We start from the raw sequence: 25,622 nt of genomic DNA, 5'->3' as shown, positions 1-25,622 counted from the left end.
TTCAATTCTCAATGAGAGTGTTAAAAGAACTAAAAAAAAGAAAGCTGAGAAGTTTGGTGAAGCAAGTCAGAAATGGGCTGTTGAGTTCTTTGTTTTTCCATGTGATTTTAAGACTGAGTGATGGGAACTTTAAGAATTGAACTTACTTGATAAATGGTTAAAAAAAAATTGTTCCCTAACTGAATTTGTTGTTTGCCTATGAAAGGAGATCTCTATTGCTCAGGTGTGAGTTCACATCACTCTGCCTCTCTGAACAGAACTTAAAAGGGTGAGATACAAGCAGAAAGGAAGAAATACACCAAATGAGACAGGTCATGAGTACAGTTGTCTGGTTGGCACAGGACCCAGGTTCATTGTGATGGGATGCCTTTGGGCTGATGCCAGGAAGCTGATTTCAAACAAGTTTAGGACGGGCTTCTTAAGAGTCCAGTGGGCCCAGGGTCAGTCCCTGGATGTGCTCATATTCTCACGCTCGATGCCTAATAAATTTTTCCCTTAGTAGGTGGCATCTAACTTCTGTTGAGTCCGTAAGGTTGGACCACATCTTTGTAGTGATAAGAGTTTGTACCTACATAGCATATCATTTTTCCTCGTGATCAGCCTGTGAAGAGGTTAATTTGTCATGTTAAATGAAGACTAGTCAGATGGCCGCTATATTGGAGTAAGGAATTCTTCTTTTTCTGGACCTAGGGTTAGGATTATATGTGTTCCTAGAGGTGGAAGGTGTAGTATGCCATGTGGAGGCTGGGAGCAAGGCTGAGCACTTCCCTCCTGAGGGACTCTAAAGTTGAGACTTCATTTGGGTACTGCTGTCAAATGATTCTTTTAAAATTTTTCTTTGATTTTCACCAGCTTTACAAGAAAGTCTTGGGAAAAAGCATAGCCTGGTTTGTGATATGCTGATGAGAGATATGGAATAGGGTATATTCCTTACTTGAGGATGGTGGTGGCGTAAGAGTGTTCCTTTGTGAAAAGTTAGGAAGCAGCAGTGGTCACCTGGCAAGGATAGCAGTTTCCTACAGAGCAAAGACTTGGCTCACAGTACTCTGTAATAGGGGAGGCCACAGATTGGTCATGTAACAGGGCTTTTGGAGTGGAGTGCATTCCCTGTCACGTATGAGGTGCTCCCTGCAACCTCTGATCAGACTGGTGGAGGACCTTTGGCAATAAAGATATATAGGTGCATAACCCCAATAATTCCACATAGGTGTGTGTGTGTGTGTGTGTGTGTGTAGACCATTAGAGACAAAGTGGAGGGAAATTGAGAGTGAGCAATTTGGAAGGATGTCTGAATGTTCCAAATAACTCTGTGGTGTGACTTCAACTGATTTATAATTTCCTTGTGTTTTCTGATTCTTTGACTTCTCTTTTTAAATAATGAGAATAGGTCACTAAAGCATGTTGGCATGGGCTGAAAAAGGAACCAAATTCCTAGGTTACCTGATTTATAGCAGCACTTAGTAGGAATGACATTTGCTGTCTTGTGTCTCCTTTTGGAATAGATGCCACTTTGGAAAATATTCCTCACAATGTAGAAATATCAGTGGGCTCTTTTATAAGACAAGGGTTCAGATTTTCTCCTTCCTAGTCAATAGCTACATGACCTCAGATAAGTTTCTTTACTTCTTGAAATTTACCAGTGAAATAGAAAGGTAATTTCTACCTTATGGAGTGGTAGTAAGGTGTAGTTGAATTGTATGCCCATGCTATGAATTATTACAGAAAATTTGAGGTTTTATTAGCGTTATTATTATTGTTGTAACTCGTTCCGGAATTATGATGATGTCAAATTTCAGGGAAATAATTTGCTTTTCCATCTGGACATCTGGCTGCTAAAAATGATGAAAAGGCTTAATACAGGCTGTCAAAAGAACGCAAATAAAACTTGGGTCAAAAAAGAGGAATTGAATTTGTGAACTGGAATTTAATATGTAATGCATGAAATGCCTTGCAGAGATGACTTACAGCACTCAATAAAGGCCTGTTGGTTGATTTGATTTAGAACAGCAAAATCCATGAAAATAAACACTGACCCATCTACCCAGGAAGGGCTTTGCAAATCAAATAGCTTTTGGTCAACAGGCCTGATGACAATATGAGAAATTCAATTTACTTCACATCTATTTTCATATATTGGATTGGAATATTGTGGCTTTTCGTAGGAATCTGTGGCAGAAATTGAGTGTTTCAGTGGCAAGTTTGCTCACTATGAGTCAGTTTAGTGAGCAAAGAAATATAAGTTGTGTCACTGCTTAGGAATATGATGTGGGGTATAAATTGTCTATGTGGGTGAGACATTAATAAAATACCATGAACCAAAATACATTTATTCTGGTCAAATGTCCTAAAAACTATTTGCAAGGCTCTTTTTAAAATATGGCAGCCTCCAGAACCCCTATAGCCCAATAAAAAGAGCTCAATAAAAAGTGGGCAAAAGACTTAAACAGACACTTTACTAAGGATACTACATGAGCAGTCAATAAGCACACGAAAAACTTCTCAACATCATTAGTCGATAGGAAAATGCAAATTAAATGCAAAATTTAAGTGTGTGCAATGTTCCTTGGAACCATAGAGGAACCACTACCTACCAGAATGGCTAACATTAAAAACAGTGACCATACCATGTATGGCAAGGGTGCAGAGGAACTGAATTGCCTCATACATGACTGGTGGAAATGTGAAATGGTACAGATGCTTGGGAAAACAGTTTCATTTTCTTACACAGTTAAACACCCACTAGGGTGCCTGGGTGGCTCAGCAGGTTAAGCTTCTGACTCTTAATTTCTGTTTAGGTCATGATCTCAGGGTTGTGAGGTCAAGCCCCATGTCAGGCTCTGTGCTGGGTGTGGAGCCTGCTTAAGGTTCTCCCTCTCCCTCTCCCTCTTCCTCTGCCCCTACTCCTGTGCTTTCTCTCTCTCTTTCTCTAAAAAACAAAACAACCCCCCTCTCCAAAACACACACCTACTTTTGTCTCAGCAATTCTACTTCTAGATATTTACTTGAAAGGAATGAAGATGTATACTCAACAAAGTGAAGCTGAACAAACTCTCAGAGTTGTGTCCCAGGAGGTGCAGTTAGTGGGCTTAGTCTTCTTTCTGAGCTCTACCTCATTTCTCAAGGATTTATGGGATTGGTGATTTCTAAGGTTCCCTAAAGCTCTATTTTCTAGGATTCAATGAAATACTCCCTTGTGCTGTGACTTTTAGAAGCCCTGGAAGCTCTGTCCACTTGCTGCCAGTGTAAGGGCTCAGATTGCAAGCAGTCCAAAATGTTTGATAGCTCTTCAGGCATTGTCCCTTTTTCAGATAAAAGCTCTTGTGATCCTATCCCCATAAGGGCTTAAAGAGAACAAGGGTAGAGGTGTGTGAGCATATTTTAAAGTTGTTCTGATCATGTGTCTGTATATGTTAATAAACCCATTCCATTAACAAATATTTATTGAACACCTGCTACATATAAGGCAATGTGTTAAGAATTGGCTTTGAGGGTGTATATAGCCGTGAATAATACACATTTTCTTTCCTAACAGAGATGACCATCTGATTAGAATATAGACAAAAATATGATATATGACATTAACACATATGTCACAGATGAGGTACATACAAAAGGCCCCCATGACCCTGAAGGACCTGAAGGATTTGTTCACACTAGAAGGAGTGCATCAAGGAATTTTCCATGGAGAACATGGTAGGGGAGCTTTACATTAAGACATGGATGAGTTTTTACCATGTAGGACTGGTGGGGAAAGAAGAGGCATGGTGATATGACAGTCCATGGTATATTCTGGAATGATGAAAAACCAGATGGACTTAAATGGAAGATGGCTGGAGCATGGTAGTGGGAGAAGAGATTTGGGTCAGATAACAGAAGGCTTGGTATGTTAGACTAAGATATTTGGATTTTATTTTTTGGATATTTAGGACACCTCTTGGTATTGACAACATTCGAAAGGATGATTCACCTAGATCAGGGGTCAGCAAACTGTAGCTTGCAGGTCAAATCCAAACTGTAACCTATTTTTGTATAGCCTGCAGGCTAAGAATGATTTTTTTAAAAAATTTTAAATGGTTGAAAAAAATAAGACTATTTCATGACAAGTGAAAATTATTTGGAATTCACATTTCAGTGTCCTAAAGGCAGTGCCCATAAATACAACCACACTATTATTTATGTATTGTCTATAACTGCTTTCATGCTATAACAGCAGAGTTGAATAGTTGTGACAGAGGCATTGTGACCTGCAAGCCTGAAATATTTACTCTCTGGTTCTTTACAGAAGCAGTTTGCCAGCCCCTGGCCTAGATAATCAAAATCTGAAACCTGTTCAAGAACTTCGTTTTTAATGGGACACCTGGGTGGTCCAGTCAGTTAAGCATCCAACTCTTGATTTCAGCTCAAGTCATGATCTCAAGGTCATGAGATCAAGCCCCACATCAGGCTTCACAGTGGGCATGGAGCCTGCTTAAGATTCTCTCTCTTCCTCTCCCCCCCCCCTTCCACATATGGGCGCACGCGCTTGCTCTCTCTCTCTCTCTCTCTCTCAAAAAAAGGGACTTTGTTTTTAATTGATAACTTAAGGTTGAAAAAAAAAAAACCCACCACTCTGTAGCCATCTGGCCCTTTTTACTTTCTACTTATTCACATTTCATGAGAGCCCAGTACACTGTATTAAAAATTCCTTAGAGCCCAAATCATGATACTCCATGACAAGTTTTTCCTAAGATGAAAATTTCAAAAAGAAGGCCCTAAAAATAGTCTACACTGGAGAAAAATGAGTAACTATAATACATGGCATTATAAACCCGTGACTACCAATTGTAAAACATACAGGCTGCGTGACAGCTAACACGTCTGAGCATGAAGATAAATTTATCCAAGGATGGAGCGGGTGGTGTATCGTGTAGAGTGCTTCGCTCCTGGCTTTTGAACACAGACTGTCTCTTTCGTAGCCAGTGCCTATAAAATTTAGTGGCAGCCAGGTGTGGGTTATTATTTGAGAAGGTTATTTTGCTTTTGGGAAATGAAGAGTTTGGAATAATAAGAGGTTGTGGGTTTATTGTTTAAATGACCCTGTTATAAAATAAGAGAATAAGTTTGCCACTTACACTGGCTTGCTACAGCATCTCGAGAAAACCTGGAGGGTCTTCTTTATCTTCCAGATAGAAGCAAATCAGAGAAAAACCAGTGTAAGTAAGAAAAACATCACTAAAAAGCCCTTAGGGCTGGGAATTCTCTTTTATTCTTTTCCTAGCACCTTGCGAGAATGTCATTGTCATCACTATAGCCATTGTTTTTTGAACATACTGGAAGCTTTATATTCACGGTTACTTTTAGTCTGATCCATGGTGTCACAAGCTGAGTATAACCTAGATGAGGGAGCTAAAGTTTAGAGCCCTGACTTGACCACTGACACCACAGATCTGGCAAATGGCAGGGCTGAATTTGAACCCTGCTCTACCGATGCCAGAGTCTATGCAGTCTTCTCACTACAGCACACTGCCTCTTCATCCATGGTGACACACATAAAGATTAGTGAGTATGTTTTAAATTAATTTTAAAAATTGTGGTAGAACACACAGTTTGCCAACTTAGTTTCCAAGCGTATGGTTCAGTATTGTTGTGCAACAGGTCTCTAGATCTTTTAAATCTCCTACAATTGAAACTATACCCATCAAACAGCAGCTCCCCATTTCCCTCTCCTCCCAGCCCCTGGCAACCACTATTCTACTTTCTGTGAGTCCGATTACCTTACATACATAAAATGGAATATTGTTCAGCCTTAAAGAAATTTTGTTACATGCCATGTGGATGAACCTTGAGGACGTTACGATAAGTGAAATAAGCTGGTCACAAAAAGACAAATACTATATTATTTTACTTATATGTAATATCTCCGTATTGTTTTCCAAACAGGCAGCCCATTTTACATTCCCTCTTGGTGAGAATTTTCTAGTGAATGTAATAAGCCTGGATGTTTCCACTGTCCTAAATAGAGCAACAATACACTGATTCTAAGAGTTCCAGTCAACACTAATCTGGATTAATGAAAAGAAAAAAACCCATCAGAACCATGAGAACATATGGATTAGACAACATTTAAAAATAAATGCCTTTTGTTACATGCAGGTATTTAGAAATAAGTTTGCCATGTCACCTAGCTAAGGCTCTTGAGGGCTTTATTTAAGGAACAGAGAAAAGTGGTATAAAACTAGAAATAAGTCTATCAGTATGAATCAAGTCCACAGTGCCTGATATTAACTTCTCCGATCTATGTGTTTATTCAACAGAAGCAAACTTTGGCCTAAGTCTCAAATCATTCAGCAGTAATGTTAGATCAGTGGAATCTGAAATTGAGACTCTTAGGCATTTAAATGTCCTCTAAATAAAATTCAAGCAGTTGTTTCTAAAACTGATCCATGACTTACTGTGGTGTGGCCATTTTATCCTACGGGCTGAATTATGTTAGCAGGAGTCATCTTTTTCATTATTGAATCAATATTTTTCATTCATTTTTAAGTAACCATTCTTTAAGCTGATCTTGCTAGCACGGTCAATGAATCTTGGCATCATTTAGATTTGTAGGCCTCTAAGAGCCCTCCACAAATTATGTCAGCCACTCCATCTTCCACTGACATTGTATTTGCCCCTCATCACTCACTGTATTGTTAATAGCTATCCAGACTGTCTTTGCATACATAAGTAACTATTTTTTTCCTATATAAGTAAGGGTTGAAAATCTCCCAGGTGGATGGTAGGGAATAGAAGGGGAGCAGAATATTTGGAATAATGTGGCTTTTTGTTTCATTGAGATACATAGGGTCCTCCTCATAACCCAGCGACTTTGCTGAGTGGGGGGTTAAAAGGGATACTATAATTAACTTTTATTTTCTCATAGCTGTTTGGCCTGGAAATTACAGAATCTTAATTAAATAATTGAGAAAGGCAGACTGGTTTGGAGCAATAGCCTGCACTCGGGTAGCATCAGACACAGAATCCGAAATTCAGAGGCTGAAGGGTTTTATTCTCTACCTTGACAGAAAATCATTGGGCATGTGATCATTGAACCTTCTGAGCAGTCAAAAGAGCTCAAAGCTATAGCTTGGCCTTGTGAAAGGATTTTAAGGCATAAAGTCATTAACATAGGCTTTGGACCATATGGGGGATTTTTGTGAAATTTTTACCAGATGGGGGAACATCACTGGACTAGGAGTCAGGAAACCTGATTCATACTCTGGCTCTTCCCCTAACTGGCTGGGTAACACTGAACAGCTCCATTCTTGGAGTCTCATTGCCTGTCTGGAAAATGAGGATGAGCTTGGAATTTAGAATCTTGGTTCTCAAACTGTATGGCCGAAGGATCAGTGTTTGATTTCCAATTCATCGTCACCTGATACTTTTGTGAAATACAGCAAGGATGCATGACTGAAAAAAAAAAAATCATGCTCTTGGGTGTTGACAATGTCTAATGGCAGTGCAAGTTTCTAACCGCTTACTGTCCATTTCTGTACCTACTTCATTGTGGACTCTTGACCAACACTTGTTTTAGATGGCTACCACATTTTAAGTAGCACCTGTTTAGGGCAAGGATTGGCAAACTATAGCCTATAGGCCCACCACCTATTTTAGAAACCAAGTGTTGTTGTTGTTTTTAACATACAGCCACACTCCTTCTCTTACACATTGTCTATGGCTGCTTTCAGTTCCACAATGACAGGCTTGAATGATTGTGACAGAGACTCTGTGGCATCCGAAGTATTTACGTGCCCTTTATTTAAAAAAACAAAAAACAAAAACTAAAAAACAAAGACAAGAAAACTGTCCACCCTGGTTTAGAGGGAGCAGAAAATAAGGGAGCTGAATTAATTTTCTAAGGCCTTTTCAAGCACAAAGAGATATTAATTCTGCCAAGATGCTTGGTAACGGGGAAAATTGGCTGTCTGACCCCAAAAGAGAAATAGCCAGAAACTGCGATCCCTTCTGGTAAATTAGATCACTATGTCCTATAAAGATGTTCTGTTCCAAAAGGAAATATTTCCTTTTGTCTATCTCTTTATATTTCTAATATTTCAGTGTATTATATCTATGCACTCTGATTATATATATAATTGTATATTTAATCAGTTAGGGTCATTCAAGATCAAAGCTCTGTCTAGAATTCTGGCTTTTCCCTTTGTTAAATTCCTGGAAATGTGTGCTCTTATTTCATTTCCGAAACCTAGCCTATTCCTAAGTAATTATTAAGTCTCTATTTACTGCAAAGATCTTTCTGGAATGAACTGCAATTTGTGGGCAGGGCTTTGGGGGTTATTTCTGGTTGAATGGCCTTCACTTGTAGTGTTCAAGGAGCCCTAATTAGCATCCCTTTTTACTACCTGGGCTCTAAACTCCCAGGGAAATCCAATATTTGGGATATTGGAGAATATGGTTTATATTTGTGGACAACTGGGCTTCTTGACACGGATTTCTAGAATCAGTCAGACTTACTGTACCAAGTCACCAGTATTCCTGGAAAACCACAAGTCTCTGATAAAAGGGTGTGGGTGAGAAGTCATTCTCAGATGCAGAGGCCAGAAGGACAACACTAATGGATATCCCTCCATGTTGAAGGAAATACCAGACATGGAGAGGACTAAATACCCCCAACCCCAGCATCACTTAGTATGAAACCTATTCATTGATTCATCTTCCTGCCTACTTGCTACAGAAAAGGAAGGTCCACTCATTTAGGTCCTTACTAGGTCCTAGGTTGAGAATGGTATTGCCACAAGGAATTACGGAATTCTGGAATCATAATGATAAAACATTTGCCTTTCTCTTTTTTTTTTTTTTTTGCCTTTCTTAACATTGTGGAAATTAGAAAGTGAACAGATTTCTTATCCTTCACGAGCTATTGTCTAACACAAATCTTTTTTTTTTTTTCCAACAAAACTGACCTGGTGCCATAGTCCTACCTTAGGGATCAACTCAGTTATCTATCTAGCCTTTTGTGCTAGAAGAATCAAGTTCATTCTGGATTTTTCTATTCGGCTAGTCACGAGCCTTGTCATTTTTATTTCAGGTGTCTCCTGAAAACTTCCTCACCATCCCCACCACAACTGCCTTAGTTCAGGCTATGAAAAAAGCATTTAAAGTATATTTCCTCTAACAGACAGCTTTTTGTCCCATGTCAAATCCGTCCGGTTTCAATGCCTCCATGTGCCCTAAAAGCATCTGGCCTCAAGCATTGCTTTTCTTTTCTGCCCCAAGGCCCCAGAGGTCCTCTTAACCTCTGGAAGGCACACCTGCAGGTGCTAGTGAGTTAACATTTGGTGGCAGCCTTCAACAAGTGGAGAGTCTTTGGATGAATGCTTTAGCCACTGCCCTCTGCTTCCTTCAGAGAAACAACTCCGAGAATCATTCTACATGGATGCTCAGAGTCCTCAGTGGGTGCAAGTTCAGGTTATTCATGGTGGTAACAATGTCATCCATGAAGTCTTTTTATTATATTTTTCTCATTCTTTCAGTTCCCTCATTCCTACTTTATTTACAGGACTACCTCCCAAGTAAACCAGCCTGCTCTCTAGTCCTTGTCTTGGGCTCTGTTTTGGGAGGGGAACACAAACTAATATATTTACTCATTATTTATGAAGTTGGAAGGTTTTATTACTATTGCCTTAAAGATGAGAAACCCAAGGAATGAATAGATGAAGTAATTTCTTGCAATTTTATTTCCAGGACATGTCATAATTAGAATAGATCCCAACCCAGTGTTTCTACAACACCAGTGTCTCCTCTCCACCCAAGATAGAAAGCATTTTCCATGCAATATCTCATTTACCTGTGTAAAAATTCAGTGGCAGTGATAGGCATAGGATATTTTAAAACTCATTTTTTTTTTTGCAATTAGGAAAAATGGTAAATGCTCATTAGATGAGCTTTGTTCAAGTGCTAGGACCCATTTATAGTGATTCAAGAAGGGAAATTTTATTAGCTCTTTATCTGTTTTCTGAACCATTCATATTACAAGTATTGTTTGCCATGTTGCATTTCTTGAAATACAGCCAAATGAAGCACTTTATAAGCAAAATAGTCCACTCAAATGATTTATCATCATTCACAAATCAATGAAAATGCTCTAAAGCTGAACAATTAAGCTTTCAAATATAAGTACTCAAGGTCGGCTTCATTTAAAAAAATTCAAATTAGCTTTAAAGTCTTAGCTCTAATTTCTGCTAAGCAGAGAAGAAAATCCCTATACAATTGTGAACTATTTTTGCCTTTCCCAGTCTTTTAAAACTTTAGAAGTGTGAAGACAGAAGAAATTTTGCCTGGCATCCTGAATGGTCATATATAATGGTCAGAAGCAGAAGATATCCTAGTAATGTCCCCTCAGCTTTTCTAGTCCTGTAATCACACAAATGAAATGGGAAATTGGGCCAAGGAAATGTGTAATAGGTCAGAGTCCCAGAAGAAAACAGTACACTTAGTTGGGAGTTTTGAACATATCTTTTTAGTGAAGGAACTATTTAGGGGTACTGGTAGAGTTAAGGGAACCATTAAGGGGTGTTGGGGCACCAGAGTATGGCAGTATAAGGAGGCTGTTAGCACCCTGAGGCCTGATGAGCACAAGAGGAAACAGAACTACAGGCAAGTGATAGCTGGAATCATGGAAAACACTCCCCACCTGCCTGTTCCCTCCCATAGGAATTATTATCATGGAATAATAATATGGAGCTAGGAGAAAGCCATAGGAATAATTACTTTGACCTTTTTAAAATCTCCTGTGGGAAGGGAGACAGAGCATAAAGACTCCTAACTCTGGGAAACGAACTAGGGGTGGTGGAAGGGGAGGAGGGCGGGGGGTGGAGGGGAATGGGTGATGGGCACTGAGGCGGACACTTGATGGGATGAGCACTGAGTGTTTTTCTGTATGTTGGTAAATTGAACACCAATAAAAATTAATTAAAAAAATAAAATAAAATCTCCTGTGCTCTGATTACTTTCCAGGTGACCCCCATTAGCTAAACCCAACCATGAGCCAGAGGTTACAGAGGTCGGAGTGATACAGCCCATAGAAGTTAGCTTCCTGGGGGCACAGAAGAACAGAGATATATGGAGAAGAGATCTAAGGGCTGGTGAAGGAAGAGGAAGGTCCTCCTTTTTTTTTTTTTTTTTTTTTTTTACTCATGAGTCAAATCTGAAATCTACACAAGCAAAATCTGTTTCAGGAGTGCTTTAACTCCCCAAAGGATGAGACTTAGACACAGCACTTATAGTAATCAATTAAGGCACACTTGAATTAGTTTTTAGCCTACAGTTTAGATTATCCACTAACATTTGTGACAGTCTATACACATTTGGGTATTATTTAAGCAGAGAACTGTAATAAGAGCTATTATATAAATAATAATTAGTGCTCATGAGACATAATGGTTTCTGCCTTCATTAATATTTGAAATACTAAGGTTACATAGATCTTAGGTGACTACTACATACACATCTCTAAAGTCTGTTTACTTAAATTAGACAAAGATTTTATTTTTATTTTATTTTTTTAAGATTGTACTTTTTCTCACATTCTTATTGAGAAAAGGGGGAGACCACCAGATGAGCTTCTAGGAAATGTTTTTGTCCTAGTGGACTTTGGCTTTTATTGGAGTGTGGCACTATGCTTATGAGTTTGCTGCAGTTCATCCATTCATTCCTTTATTCATTGGACACTTTTTGAATATCAAGCAGTGTGCTCAGTATAAGTGATAAATTGCAAATTGGTCCTTGCCTTGTTCAATATTACATGCTAGGTTAGGAGGTAGATAAGAAACAAGCAAATTCTTTAATATGTGCAGATAATGATCAGCACTGTACAGGAAATGAAACAGTGAGGGGCTGAAATATAACGAGACAGAAGAACCAATCTCAGGTAGACAAGATGGTATTTTGAGATCCTTTTAAGAAGAGAACATGACAACTAAGGTGGGAAGGAGGGGGAGGAGTTGGACCTGCAAAGTGCAGGGGAAGATGTAACCCCGCCAGAGCAAACAGCAAATGCAAATGCCTAGTGGCAGTAAAGAGCCTGAATCTCATGGCAATTTATCTTCATCTTTCCTCAGGATAAGGTGACCTGTGGGGTACTTCATAAGTATGAATTTCTGGGGTCCCCAATCCCAGATTCACTGAATCAGAATCTAGAGAGGAGAGTCCTGGGAAATAGGTGAGTACTATCATTAGGAACATTTGGGAAACCCTGCCCATAAAGAACTAACAGTGATATTTGGACCACAGAGTAGTTAAGGAGATGGCGCTTGAGGTAAAGAATATTGGATAATTTTGTTGGTTTTTCATAGTGCCTCATTTTGGTGGTGGTCAGCCACTCAGAAGTAGTGATCAAAGTTAGCAAGTTCAAATGTATCAGACGACAGCCTACTCTGTGGGCCCTGAGTCAGGCATCTGTTTTAGATACACAGGTCATAAATGTGGTAGGTGAAGTTCCAAAGATAGCCCTTCAAGATTCCAATCCTCTAGTTCAGTCAAACACTAATCTAGTTATTATAATGAAGGGATTTTGCCAGTTTAATTCTGGTCATTGAACCTTAAAATGTAAATCTAGATCTAAAACCTAGATTACTTGGATTGGATTACCCAATCTAATTACATTAGCCCTTACAAGCAAAGAAATTTCTCTGGCCAAGAGAAATGATGCTACAGAAGAGGATGGCAGAAGAGAAATTCGGAGAGATGCAGCAGAAACAAAATTGTAGAGATTTGAGGCATGAGGGGGACTTGACCTGCTGATTCTGGGGTTGGAGGGCACACAGAAAGCATAAGAAAGAATGAGGGCAGCCTCTAGGAGGAAAAGCCGGTCCATGGTTGATAGCTGGGAAGGAAATTGGGACCTCAGTCCTACCAGAAGGAACTGAATTGGGCCAATCACTTGAATGAGCTTGGAAACGGACTTTTCCCAAAGTCTCCCAGTAAGAACCCAGTCAGTCAACACTTTTATTTTGGCCTTGTGAACTATGAAGCCAGGAAACCAACTAAGCTTACCACGACTTCTGACTCACAAAACAGTGAGATAATAAATTTATGCTGTCTTAAGCTGCCGGGTTTGTGATGATTTGTTATGGCAGCAATGAAAAGCTAATGCAGGAGGTAACAGTCAAGCTTAGCTCCTAACTTTAAGGCCACTTTTTACACCACCATCATTAGGATTCTCATCGATGGTTTAGTGAATTGAGCTATGCAGCAGCCACTTAACTTTTCTGAGACTCACGCTCCTGATTTGTAAAATGGAGATAAAATTATCCCTAAATCATAGAGTGGATTTGAGACTCTAATAAGATGAAAGCACTATGTAAACTTTGCAACACCACACAAACAGCTAGAGATTGCTTCCATAGATTTGGAGGTGTCAGGATGCCTTTTAGGAAGGCACCTGCACTTAAGCTCCTTCCATTTGTTATAAGCAGGGTTGCCTGGGCGGTAGACTTGGAGATGGTATAGGATGGTACTTGGAGTTAAGGACTAAGGCATTTATTAGGGAGTATTGTGGATCAGCACCCATAAAAAGGAAGGAAAAGAAGCAGGATTGGGCTATAGAGAAATCGAGCTGGGATGCACTCTAAACAAAGGGATCAGGCCATCCCGTGGGGGACAATTAGAGCTGGGATGGCCCTTCAGACTTGTCCAGGCATGTCCCAGGGTCTAGTCTTTTATGACCGTGCATTATTCATCATTGGATGAAGTTGCCCTGAAAAGAGAACGTGAGCTTGGTCCAGTCTATTAGATTCAGCTGAGATAGTCCCTGCAGAGGGCTCCCAGGATCCAGAAACACAAGTCATTCATTCTTGAGGGGACATCTTGGAAGTCCAACATAGTGTTCACCACAGAATTCCTGACCTATGTAGATCTATAATAACATGTTTTTCAATAACTCAAAGGAAACCATATCTTCTTCAGGTATCATTTTGACTTCTAAATCTTTCCTATGGGTTTCCTTGAGTCTCATGCAAGATAGATGGTGTTCTGCTATCAGTAGCCTACTTCCAACTGTCAGCAGTCTCTTGAATCAGTCCATTCTTTGGGGCTTTCTAATACCCATATATTCCTTGGCCAGATTGGAGCCTGCTTAAACACTCTAGCATATATGTCTGCCAACACTGTGCCGAGGAAATCACAGTGGGAAGGAACTAAGGAGAATCCCCTAGGAACCATCTTAACACGCCTGTGGGCTAAATGCTTAAATGAACTGAACAACTGCTGGGATCCCCAAGGCTCTGATTTCCTGTAGTAAAAGGGAACATTTTGTGCAGTGGCAGCCATAGGGTTCCAGGAAACTTCCAGGAGAGGCCATTTAATATTTCATTTTCTCAAGCCTCTTCTCTCTTTCAAGTGGCATAATCAAGTGGAAATGTCTTATGACCTTGGAGTGTTTTTATACCATACTCCAAGCCTTAAAAGTTACCCTGGAATATGAGAACGGAAATGTTTTGTTAATATGTGATTAAAAAGGAAGAAACTAGGAAAGAAAGGAAAAGGATAGAGCAGACATGATTTTTAAACATCTTGTTCAGTTCTTTTCCCCTGGCTTCCAGTTTTGTGCCTTCAGAATCACCATTAATTCTTTCCTATCACGAATGTTATTGTTTGACTATTCCAGGCAGTGGAAAATGTTAACTTGCACTGAGACCTTTGGTATAATTGAGAAACCATACTTTAATTATGGGGTTTTTGGTAAATATGCTTTCCCCCCAAAATGTCCCAGGTGAATGTTTTTCCCCAGCAATAGTTCACATAAGACATGCTCCTAATTCTTATAGATTTACAGACAAAGGGAGAGGAAAAGATTCTGACTGGAGAGTATATAATCTTGATCTCTACCTAGATATTCCACTAGCAAAGCGTTTTCCAAAATTGACTTCTTTACTATATCTGTTCTTCCTTCTGTATGTATTTACTGTTTTGGTAAGTAGCCCAAATACCCTCTCAGTCACCTAAACTAGCAACTTAAGAATTAAAGTAAGGTTAGAGAAAATGGAGAATAGGAAGTTTTCCAAGAAATTAGGAAATATGACTTTCTATAGCTAAATAAAAAAATACTTTCAAATTGAAAGGGACAACAAAGCAGCCATCACAATAAAATTACGTGGATGGAACTGGAGGGTATTATGCTGAGTGAAATAAGTCAATCGGAGAAGGACAAACATTATATGGTCTCATTCATTCATTTGGGGAATATAAAAAATAGTGAAAGGGAATAAAGGGGAAAGGAGAAAAAACGAGTGGGAAATATCAGAGAGGGAGACAGAACATGAGAGACTCCTAACTCTGGGAAACAAACAAGGGGTGGTGGAAAGGGAGGTGGGCGGGGCGTGGGGGTTACTGGGTGACGGGCACTGAGGGGGGCACTTGATAGGAGCACTGGGTGTTATGCTATATGTTGGCAAATTGAACTCCAATAAAAAATAAATTTAAAAAATCCTATGATTTTTTTTTTAGAACATTGAGGATAAAGAGAAAAGTATAAACACTTTCAAGAAGAAAATATGTTACCTCGAATGGAACAAGAATTAAATCACTCTCTTTTTATTCATCAGCAACACCAAATGCTAAGTGCTACAAAGACCATGTAACTTACTGTCTAACTAGGAGATCTCACCTGTGACACATGGATCAGCCTCAGGGATAGCAGGTATGAAACACAACTATCATAGGTACACTGGGTCACTCTACTAAATGCCATTAAAGGAAGAATTTCAAGATTCTTTTTTAAAACAAGATTTTATTTATTTTAGACAAAGTGGGGGGAGGGGCAGAAGGGGAGAGAGAGGGAGAGAACCTTGGTTGGACTCCATGCTGAGCGCAGAGCCCGATGTGGGGCTCCATCTCACAACCTTGAGATCATGACCTGAGCTGAAACCAGTAGTCAGAGGCTTAACCAACTGAGCCACCCAGGCACCCCAGAATTTCAAAGTTCTAAGGGAAAGTGATTTTAACCTAAAATTCCATAGGGAAGATATCAAAATAGTATGAGTGCAGAATAAAGACTTTCAGAAAGTTTGGCACTTGTGCATTTTTTTCTTAGGAAGTTATTTGAGAATACATTTTCTTTTAAAAATGATGAAATAGAACTAACTATATAAAATGTTTTAGAAATTAAGAACCAAGTTATTCTTAAAACTATGAAACTTCATCAATCAAACATATAATTAATAAAGCCACTACTTATGACTATTGGCCAAATTGCTTGTGTAATCGGACATGCCTGATTTGGGTAGGGGTGGAGAGGTCTGTATTAGATGGAAAAAATGATAAACCAAGAGATAGCGACAGAGGAAATAGGGGTTCTAAAAAAGCAGAGATATGAAAAAGAGTTCCATGGTTATGGGGAAGGGAAATCTGAGGCTAACAAAGATGTGAGCTGACTTAAAATCAGCTCAGTCAAAGGAGGAATGGCACAAAAGTATGCAGGAGTCCCAGGAGGAAAGTGTCCAGATATAAAGAGAATCAGCAAAAGAGACAAAGTGAACAATTTGGATATGATATAGAATAAGGAAAAGGCTTTTGGTCGAATATATAAAAGAAGATAATTAATTTGAACCTCACCCTGGGGACAGTCTCCTCTGAAAGCCATAGGAAAGGAAATGTAATGAAAACTAATATTTATTGAGGAGTTACTATGCGTAGGCACTATACATTTTACATGTACTAATTCACTGAAATATAGCAACCCCACGAGGTAGGTAAAATTATTACCCCCCTATTTTTTTTTATATGAAGTAAAGAGACACAGTGAAGTTGTTCACCCAAGGTTGCATAGATAATACAAGCAGAGCTGGGATTTTAACAGTCTGCCCCTGGAGGGCATCATTTGGTTCTAAGGTGAACAATATTTGGTCAAACCAAATGTTAAGAAAGCTTATAGGTTTTTAACATTTAGGATCGATCTATAGACAAATCATAAGAAACTTAACTATGGTTATAATTCAGGATATAAATATTATCATGCAAGAAAAGGAATAGCTGATACTCATTGGGAGATGAAAGGAAGGGAGGAGACATTGAAGGAAGGATGGGGTAGGACTGTCTTTGTCTAATAAAATGAGAAAAAAGAGGAAGAGCTTGTGTTTGATAGCTCCAGACAAGAATCTCCAGACAAGGAGGTTTAAAATACTGTTTAATGCTCAGAGGTGACCACTCTTGTCACTCTGTTGGGTGGAATATAGAGGGGGAAGTGAGTAGTAAATAAGAGTGTTAAGTCTACAGCTAAAATTCAATAAATCGGTATAAAATGCTTAAGGTCAATACATAAAAAAATACCAGTATAAGCAAATTTTTGAGAAATACAGCAGTACCTGTCAGAAAGACAAAATTAGAAATAGTGGTTCCTTCAAAGGGAGACAACTGCAGTTGCTCATGAGCTCTTTTGTATTATTGTAAGTTTAAGTATATTACTTTGTACATATTAGTTTGATAAGCCAGAGAGGAGCTACGACACGAACAACATCGGCGACTTGGTTTCAGGAAAACAGCATCGTCCCTTTCGTTAAATGAAAGGGCTAATTTGGAGTCCATTGATATTGTCACTTTGATCCTATGTGTTTTGTAAATTTGTTTTGATTTCAGACTAAGATCATGAAGATTTTATACCTGGTTTTATGTATGCGTGTTTTAAAATACCATTGGAATAAAAAATACTGTCAGTCAACCCTGAGAGGCCAAACGAATTCTTTTGCTATCATTTTATCGCTCAAGTTTGAAAAATACCACTTCACTGTAAGGGGTTAAGCTACCTTGGTAGCAGCTCGTTACTCAGGGCTTAGTTCAATTTCATCTCTTCTGTGAAGCCTTTCCTCAATCTTCTAGGCAGAATTGATGATGGTTTCCCATGGGTCTCACCGTACACTGTACATGCATTTATCACAGCTCATGTCTCTCTCTATAGCATTGTTCACGCAGATGTTTGGTTATGATTCCTAGACCAGAAATGCTGTGAGTGGGGCCTGTAGCTTATTCATCTGTATCCTTAGCACCCAGCTCACAACCAGTCACATGCAAGGAGCTCAGCATATAGTTTGCTGAATCAATGGGTGGGAGCAGTAATGATATTCTCTTGGCTTTCAGAATCCCCTTTAAAGGTTAGCCATCAAGTTGAAATAGCACAAGGTACTTTATCCACCATAGCCTAAAAGCTTTTTAGAAGTAGGAAAACATCAAGATGAACTTTAAGTCTTATAGTTCGATTTATGGCACATTAAGGGCATCATAAAAGGAGTTGTCTTAAACTCCTCTCCTGAGTATCTGTACCCCTGTAGAGATAAGGTAATGGTGTCATCATATTTAGGTCTATAAATATTGGTACAGTGATAGACTATCCTAGCGTATAATGACATGCCATAGTTAGTTACACATGATCAGCTTTGTTAAGACAACTTGGCAACACTGGGGTTTTTGCTGCTACTGCAGGAAGGGAGCTGAACATCTTTCCTAGCCCCATTCTTATGTCCTATAAAGTTTATCCTTCACCCAGGTGAGGATGAATTTGGCTTATTGGTATATTTACTTAAGAAAGCAGACAATAAATCTGCAATACTAGAAAGCAAAGAGGTGAAATTGTTGAATTTTTCTGAAAAGGCCAGATTCAAAGGAGGAAGTAGTAAATTTATTGAGCAACGTGTTCCTATGGGTTTTCATGGGTGGGATTATCATTCCTTGCCTCCTCTGCTGCACCCCCCCCCCGCCATGCTCCCCTGTGTATCGCCAGTGTAGTCACCCATTCGTTAATTCAGAAAGACATCACCTATAAGACGCCAGTTAGGATCAACTTGTTGCTCTAGGCACCATGGTTGATTCATGACTAAGATGTGACCCTAATAAGCCAGTTAGAGCTTCATGCAATTTGTCTCCTGACCAACCAGTCTATGTTACTTGTGGTTTTACAACCTGGCTCTGACAAAAGGGAACATGTCTCTTTCTATTGATTACAATTTTTTTTTTAATGGAACTAAGTAACTCACAGGCAGGTATTTAAACAAAGGCATGAAACCTCTTTGGGAGCCATAAAAGCTGGCTTAGTTCCTTTATTCTCAAGGGAAAAAAAAAACTTATTGTGATCTCAATTATAGTACTTCCTCAAAGGATGGTACCTAAGAGGAGCCACTGTGTATTATAATAAATTCATTACGTGATACTTAACCCTGTGCACTATTTAAACATCTCATTTTATTCCCACTCCTGGAAAAAAGTTGATTTCTTTGAAGAGTGAGGAAAAAGCCTCTTTTCTTAAATCTACTTTTTAGGCTTGGAATTTCTAGATAGTGATCTAGTTGGAAACATCAACATTTGAAAAAATAAGATTTATGGAGTTCTTCCTGAATGTTATTTTTCACAGAAATTGCTTCAAAACATTCTCGAAGATCTGCATTTGGCATTTATGGAAACTTCTTACTCTCTGTGTTTATAATAACAAAGTATAACTTCTCCTCAGCCAGGTGGCAAACAAAAATATCTGAAGAATACCAAGAATTCTTTTGAATTTATTCCTTTTTGTCTGTCCTCTCCGTTAGCCTGGTTCCTTTAAGCTACCAATGCTTCTGTAAGTTATAAGAAGGCTCATTTGAAACGTAGGTATCAAATATGGACTAAATTAAATATTTTCCATTCCCCTAAACTAAGGCCAGGTATTATAATGTCAAGATAACCCCCCTCAGTGCCTCTGGGAAGTTATCACTTCCTAGAACTCTGTGCTGATGTACACAGCCACAGCCTTCTCCAGAAATGGTGCCATATTTAGACTTAGTGTAACAACACTTTTTTGTGAGCTCTAGGGAACACTGTTGACCGAATATTCATGTTCCATGTTTCACCAGGCCTGGGCATAAGATAGGGTCTCAATTGTTAATTATAAAGGAGTGTATCTTCATCACTTACTCAGAATTGACAAAGCCAATTCTTCCCTCAAGTCCTTCCTGCTACTCTAGGAAAAACTCAGAGTATTCCTGGAGCTTCCCTATGTCCTATCAAACACTGGTCTTCTAGCATTCCCCTCTTTTTCCATTTCAATCAGTAACTGCTAGGGCTCTGGGCTGCTGTCCCAAAGTTCTCTGTTCCCCTGGGAGGGTCGGGCCTCTAGTAACTGAGTTCTTCTCAAGCTGGGAGCCAGGAGCACCAGTGGTCACATCACTGAGAGAAGGAAGGAAGGAAGTGGCAGGGGCAATGGTTCTCCTCCAGGTTGGGCACAGGACCAAGCTAACCTCAGTGATGTGACTCATATTTTTTTAACTAAGGATGCTGGGGGAACTTGCTGGGGGCTTTACATGTCTCAGAATTAGTTCAGTGAAAGGAGAGAGTATAGGAAGTTTACAGAAGACAGGGGACCAAGGGATTGATCTTCAGAGCAAGAGATACTGTGACTCCACATACGAGGTAAAGTAGTTGTTGGAGTTGTTTACCAACTGGTGGGAAGGTGGTTGTTAAACTATTGCATCAGGTTGGTCCACTGGGCCAGAAAACTCGAGGTCTTTCAAAATGCTCCTGGTGATATCTGAAACCCCTAATGGAAGTTTCAAAGAAGTCAAACTCAGCAAATACGCCATTTTCAGGCTGAGAACTGAACCATTTGTCTGAGGTAAGGCAAGTATTAAGTTGGAGGAGACTGCTCAGCTTTGTACCAGCTGCTCTTTCTAATAACAGTGACATCTCCAAAATCACCATATTGGGTAGCTTGGAGGTTTGGCTAAGGAGGAACAAATTTCTGCCCCCCAAATAATGGGTTTGATAAAATGGTCCTTTTCTGGCTGGGCCTCAGTTTTAGTTACATGGTGTTTCACTACTTTTCCAGAAGGGTAGTGCCCCCCTTAGCTGCTCTTTTGATAGAGATGAATGTGACAACTAGAGGCTGTGTCTGACTGTATAACTTAAGAAGGGTCTTAATAGGGGGCACCTGGGTAGCTCAGTGGTTGAGCATCTGCCTTTGGCTCAGGTCGTGATGCCAGGATCCCGAGATCGAGTCCTGCATCAGGCTCCCCACAGGGAGCCTGCTTCTCCCTCTGCCTGTGTTTCTGCCTCTCTCTCTCTCTCTGTGTCTCTCATGAATAAATAAGTAAGTAGAAGAAGGATCTTAATAGGAGCTGAGGGGTAGCCCCTGAATGTGCCTTGAGTTCTGAGTTCACTGGTCTTTCCTACTTTGCCTGCCTGCCGCAGTTGGGTGGCTTCAGTGGGCTTTGAGTCCCAGCCTGGTACACTGGAAACTAAGAATTATTTACCAAATCAATCACTTGTTAGTTTGGTAATCTTGGGTAAGTTATTTAACCTTCCTGAACTTACTCTTTTAATGGATAATAGAGATTATGATGCCTACTTTGCAAGGTCATTGTAAGGTGTAAATAGGGTAACATCCAGTTGATCCTCATTATTTGTGATTCTCTATCTGTGAACTTGCCAGCTTGGTAAAATGTACTTGTAACCCAATATTAATACTTATATTTCTTTTGCAATCATTCACAGAAATGCACGGAGTGGCAAAAAGTTCGCGTCACCCAAAGTGCACATTGCCAGTTGAGGTCAAAGAAGACGATGTTCTGCCTTCTAGTTTCAGCTCTCAAGTTAAACAAGTGTCCGCTTTCCAATCTACTTAGTGCACATAATTTTGCATTTTTGAACTGTGTGTGTGTGTGTGTGTGTGTGTGTGTGTGTGTGATTTCACGGCTTAAAATGACCCGCAAGTGTAGTGCTGAAGCACTGTCTGTTGTTTCTAAGTGTAAGAAGCCTGTATCGTGCCTTATGGAGAAAACACGCATGTTGGCTCAGCTGTGTCAGGCCTGAGTTACAGTGCTGTTGGCTGTGAGTTCAATGTTAATGAGTCAGCAACATATTCTAAATAAAGTGTCTTCAAAGAGAGACACACAAAACAAAGTTATGTATTGATTGGGTGACAAAAATGTTGTGACCAGACCATCACAGGAATGTAGCCCTGTATTTCCCTGGGGAGCAGGGCTTTAGTGTTTGCTAATTGAGTGTGTGTGGTGATTTTATAGCATGTAACTGCCATGAATAGAGAGAACTGACCAGACTCTGCATGCCTGGTACTTAGCTGGAGCTAGACCTACACTTTTTCCTTTGACTTCTCTCCAATGCATAAGAGTAAAATGATGAATTTTCCTTGGAGGGGGAGGATTGGCTGCTTCTTTACCCTCCTTTCCTTAGAGTATTTCCTTGAAAACTTAATAGGGCCAGTAAGAGGCCTGACCTTCTTATTTTATGATGAAAGGTCAAATGCCTTCTGATCCTGGACACTGTATACTCATCCCTCCAAAATTGACTTTCTCGTGAGGTCTATAGGGGACTATCACAGAGTGAGTCCATGTATTACTCAGGGAGATAAGAGAAGATTGAATTATTCTTTCCTCTCCTTCACTGTAGAAACTTACAGAAAATTCTGTCGGAACTTCATAGATACTTTTGAGCTCCCTTACGTGCATGTAAATCTGGTAGTGCTGACTCGTTACTCTACTGCTCCTCTCTTCTATATTGACACAGTGGGGTAGGGTTACTGTCTTTCTCCAATGTACATTTGGGTTTTATTTTGGGAAAGCTGTTCTTTTTAGGTTTCTCGGGCTTGTTTGTGTCTGTCAATGACCAAGTGGCTTTTTGGCTTTGCTATAATGCAGTTCAAATTATTTTAATGCACCTATGAAGGTAGAGTGGCTTTGCTTGCAGGCTCTCAGTGAATCAGTTTTCTTGCTGAATAATGAAGCACCTCATGTTTTCCATATTTCTTTGTCCGCTTAGAAAAATGGATGGCCAGGCATTTTATAAGGTACCAGATGATCCTAATTGTTGATTGAAGATGTTGCAGGCATGGGAAGAAAGATGACTTAGACTAAATTTCATGGCACGATTCTCAGTTATTGGCTCCAGCTATGAACCAGATATCTGATTTTTCTAGGAGATACAGAACACCAATAATTTTAAGACAGAAAACAAGTTAGGGCTTCACTGATCCATCTTGTTGGCTGTTTTGAAGAACCCATTTCACCAAGGGATGATATAGGCAATGCTTGGTTTTATACTTATTAATGTTTCCTCCTCCACGCTCTTTTTTCCCTGCAGATGTTCAGAATCATATCTAAGTGAGTGACTCAGCATACTACTTCTTCTTGGGCAAGATTTCCTGACCGTGTGTGTGTGTGTGTGTGTGTGTGTGTGTGTGTGTGTGAATCTGTGCCATGTATGGTTGGGTATGAAGCAGCATCCTTGGCCTCTACCCACTAGATGCCAGTAGTCCCATGACCCTCCAGTTGTGACAACCCCAAACCTCCAGACATTGGCAAGGGTTTCCTGGAGTGAAGAGTGGGTGTGTGGTTAGAGGGCAGGAGGAGGACTGCCCCATCGAGAAGCACTACCAAGCAAGGATTTCTAGTGGTTCTTATCTCAGCCTCTAGGCCAGCAACAGAAACTCCTGAGTACGTGCCACTGAGGATGCCCACCTGATTGTCCTAGGGAGAAATGGGGCTGTCACATGACAAAGGTCCTTCTCAGTGGTTCGTTGGGCTGTCCTCAGGTTGCTGGCACCTCAGGAACAGCATTTGCTTGGTGCATTGGTTTTCCTGTCCAAAGGGGGAAGAAAACACTGCCCTTCACAGAAGCTTCATTTTGTTTTGCTTTTAGTTTCCTTTTTTCCTTCAGAGAAGACAACAAGCTTCTTAAAGGTAAAGAACAACCTGATCATCTGAACTTCAGCCTTCCTCGGTTCTTCAGAACCCCTGACCATAAACGTCAGAAACTTCCCTCTTTTCCATCATTCCTTCCTCAGAACCTTTGTCCAGCCAAGCTCATTGGCTCACTGCAGAGAGGCAGAAGGGCATGGAGGCTGAGTGGAGACCCAGTTCAAAGCCCGGCTCTGCCACTCACTTTGTGTGACTTTGAGTGGCTCAGCTCAACTTCTGGGTACCTTAGATTTCTTCTTTACAGAAAGCTGTGAATAATATTACCACCCTTACCTCATTACTGTGAATCTTAAATGAGTTAATACCCTTACAGCACTTGGCACAGTGGTGGAAGGAACCTTTGTGTTTCGGTGTGGATCTACTCACCTTTCCCCCGTACCTGTTTCTGGTGCCACGGGAGCTGTCTTACAACCCTGGCCTGCAGATAACTGAGAGTAATGCAGAACAGGTCTTGTCCACAGACATGAAATTGTCCTGCCATTGATGCTGCCATTACCTGGCTGCTTTTATTTTGGTGTCTCCCTGAGTAAGGACCATGGGGAGCTGATGGTCCTGGCTCTTCTTTCCAGTGTCCAGGTAGTAAATCAAGTGTACGAAGGGCTCGTGTTTCTTTACTGGGTGAATCCATCCTGCCTTGTCTGACTTTCCCAAGTCTATCTGCATGTCACTGTAGCTCTTTACGCCACTGGGAATGGTTTGGGTTAATGGCCTGCCACCTTGTACCTACCCTTTGTAATGTTTTCTGCAGCAGGATTTATGATTGTTAGTGACGACCTGAAACTGAGCACACAAACATGTGAGGCCTCCCAGCCTGTATTATCCCAGGCCATATGAGTTAACGACTGCTGCATGACATGCTACCCCCAAACTTTGCAGCTTACAACACACATTTGTTATCACAAAGTTTATGTGGGCCACAAATTCAGGCACAGCTTAGATGTGTGCATCCTCTGGCTCTCAGAGTTTCACAACAGTGCGATCGAGGTATTGACCAAGGCTGTGGTCTCATATCAAACTCAGCTGGGGAAGGGTCACTCGCATGGTGATGGTCAGGATTCAGTCCCTCAAGGGCTGTTGGACCGGGGGATCAGTTTCTTCATGGTTATTGACTGGAGGCTGCCCTCAGTTCCTTGCAATGTGGGCCTCTCTACATTCGCTTTATCAAAGTGTACAAGCTAAGAAGACAATAAAGACAGTCTACCAGCAGGATGGAGTCATGGTCTTTTATAACTTAAACACTGAAGTGACGTCCCATGACTTTACCATATTCAGTCCATTAGGAGCTAGTCACTAGGTCCTGCTCACGCTCAATGAGACGAGATCATGCAGGGATGTGAATAGCAAGAGGATGGGAATCACCAGGAGCCATCTTAGAAGTCTGCCTATCACACACACAGATGGGAACCACATCTGCTGGAGCAGACAAAATAACCATAACTCCAAACTCCCTAGGTATCACAAGCAGAGGTACAAGTGAGGTAACGTTACAGTGCCCAAATATAGCTGGATTGTCCCCACCTGCTGTCACCATGTCTTCAGCCTTCCCCTCAAAGTATGAGATACTCAAAGAGTATCTCAAAGAGTATCTCATATAGGCTCATGAGTCAGCCCACCCTGGTCTTTGGCTACAGCTTTTAAGAACTGTACCCAGGCACTGACATTAGTACCAGTTTCCTCTCACAGAAGGATTTCCAGAGATGGAGTTCCTTTCAACCCTTACTGCACTCTCAAAGCCATCTACAAAACAAACACTTGGCAAAATACTCCCTACCTGCTCGAGTCACAATTTAGATACCAAAATAGGGCTGCTTATTTCCCAGTGTTCCTGCTGTATAGAGTCCCTCTATGTGGTCAAATCTCCTCGTTCAGGTCACTTTGGGGAATGGGTATAAGAGCATCCTCTTTGACTTTTGA

At 40.4% G+C, this 25,622-nt stretch overlaps 1 pseudogene; it reads left to right on the top strand.

Annotated features, from left to right (window-relative positions):
* LOC121482429 overlaps window positions 1-24,192 on the top strand; it is a 73,300-nt pseudogene extending 49,108 nt beyond the window's left edge.
* The last annotated feature ends 1,430 nt before the right edge of the window (window positions 24,193-25,622 follow it).

This window comes from Vulpes lagopus, chromosome X, assembly GCF_018345385.1.
Source record: "Vulpes lagopus strain Blue_001 chromosome X, ASM1834538v1, whole genome shotgun sequence".
Lineage (NCBI taxonomy): Eukaryota > Metazoa > Chordata > Mammalia > Carnivora > Canidae > Vulpes > Vulpes lagopus.
This window is presented reverse-complemented; position numbering and strand designations above follow the sequence as displayed.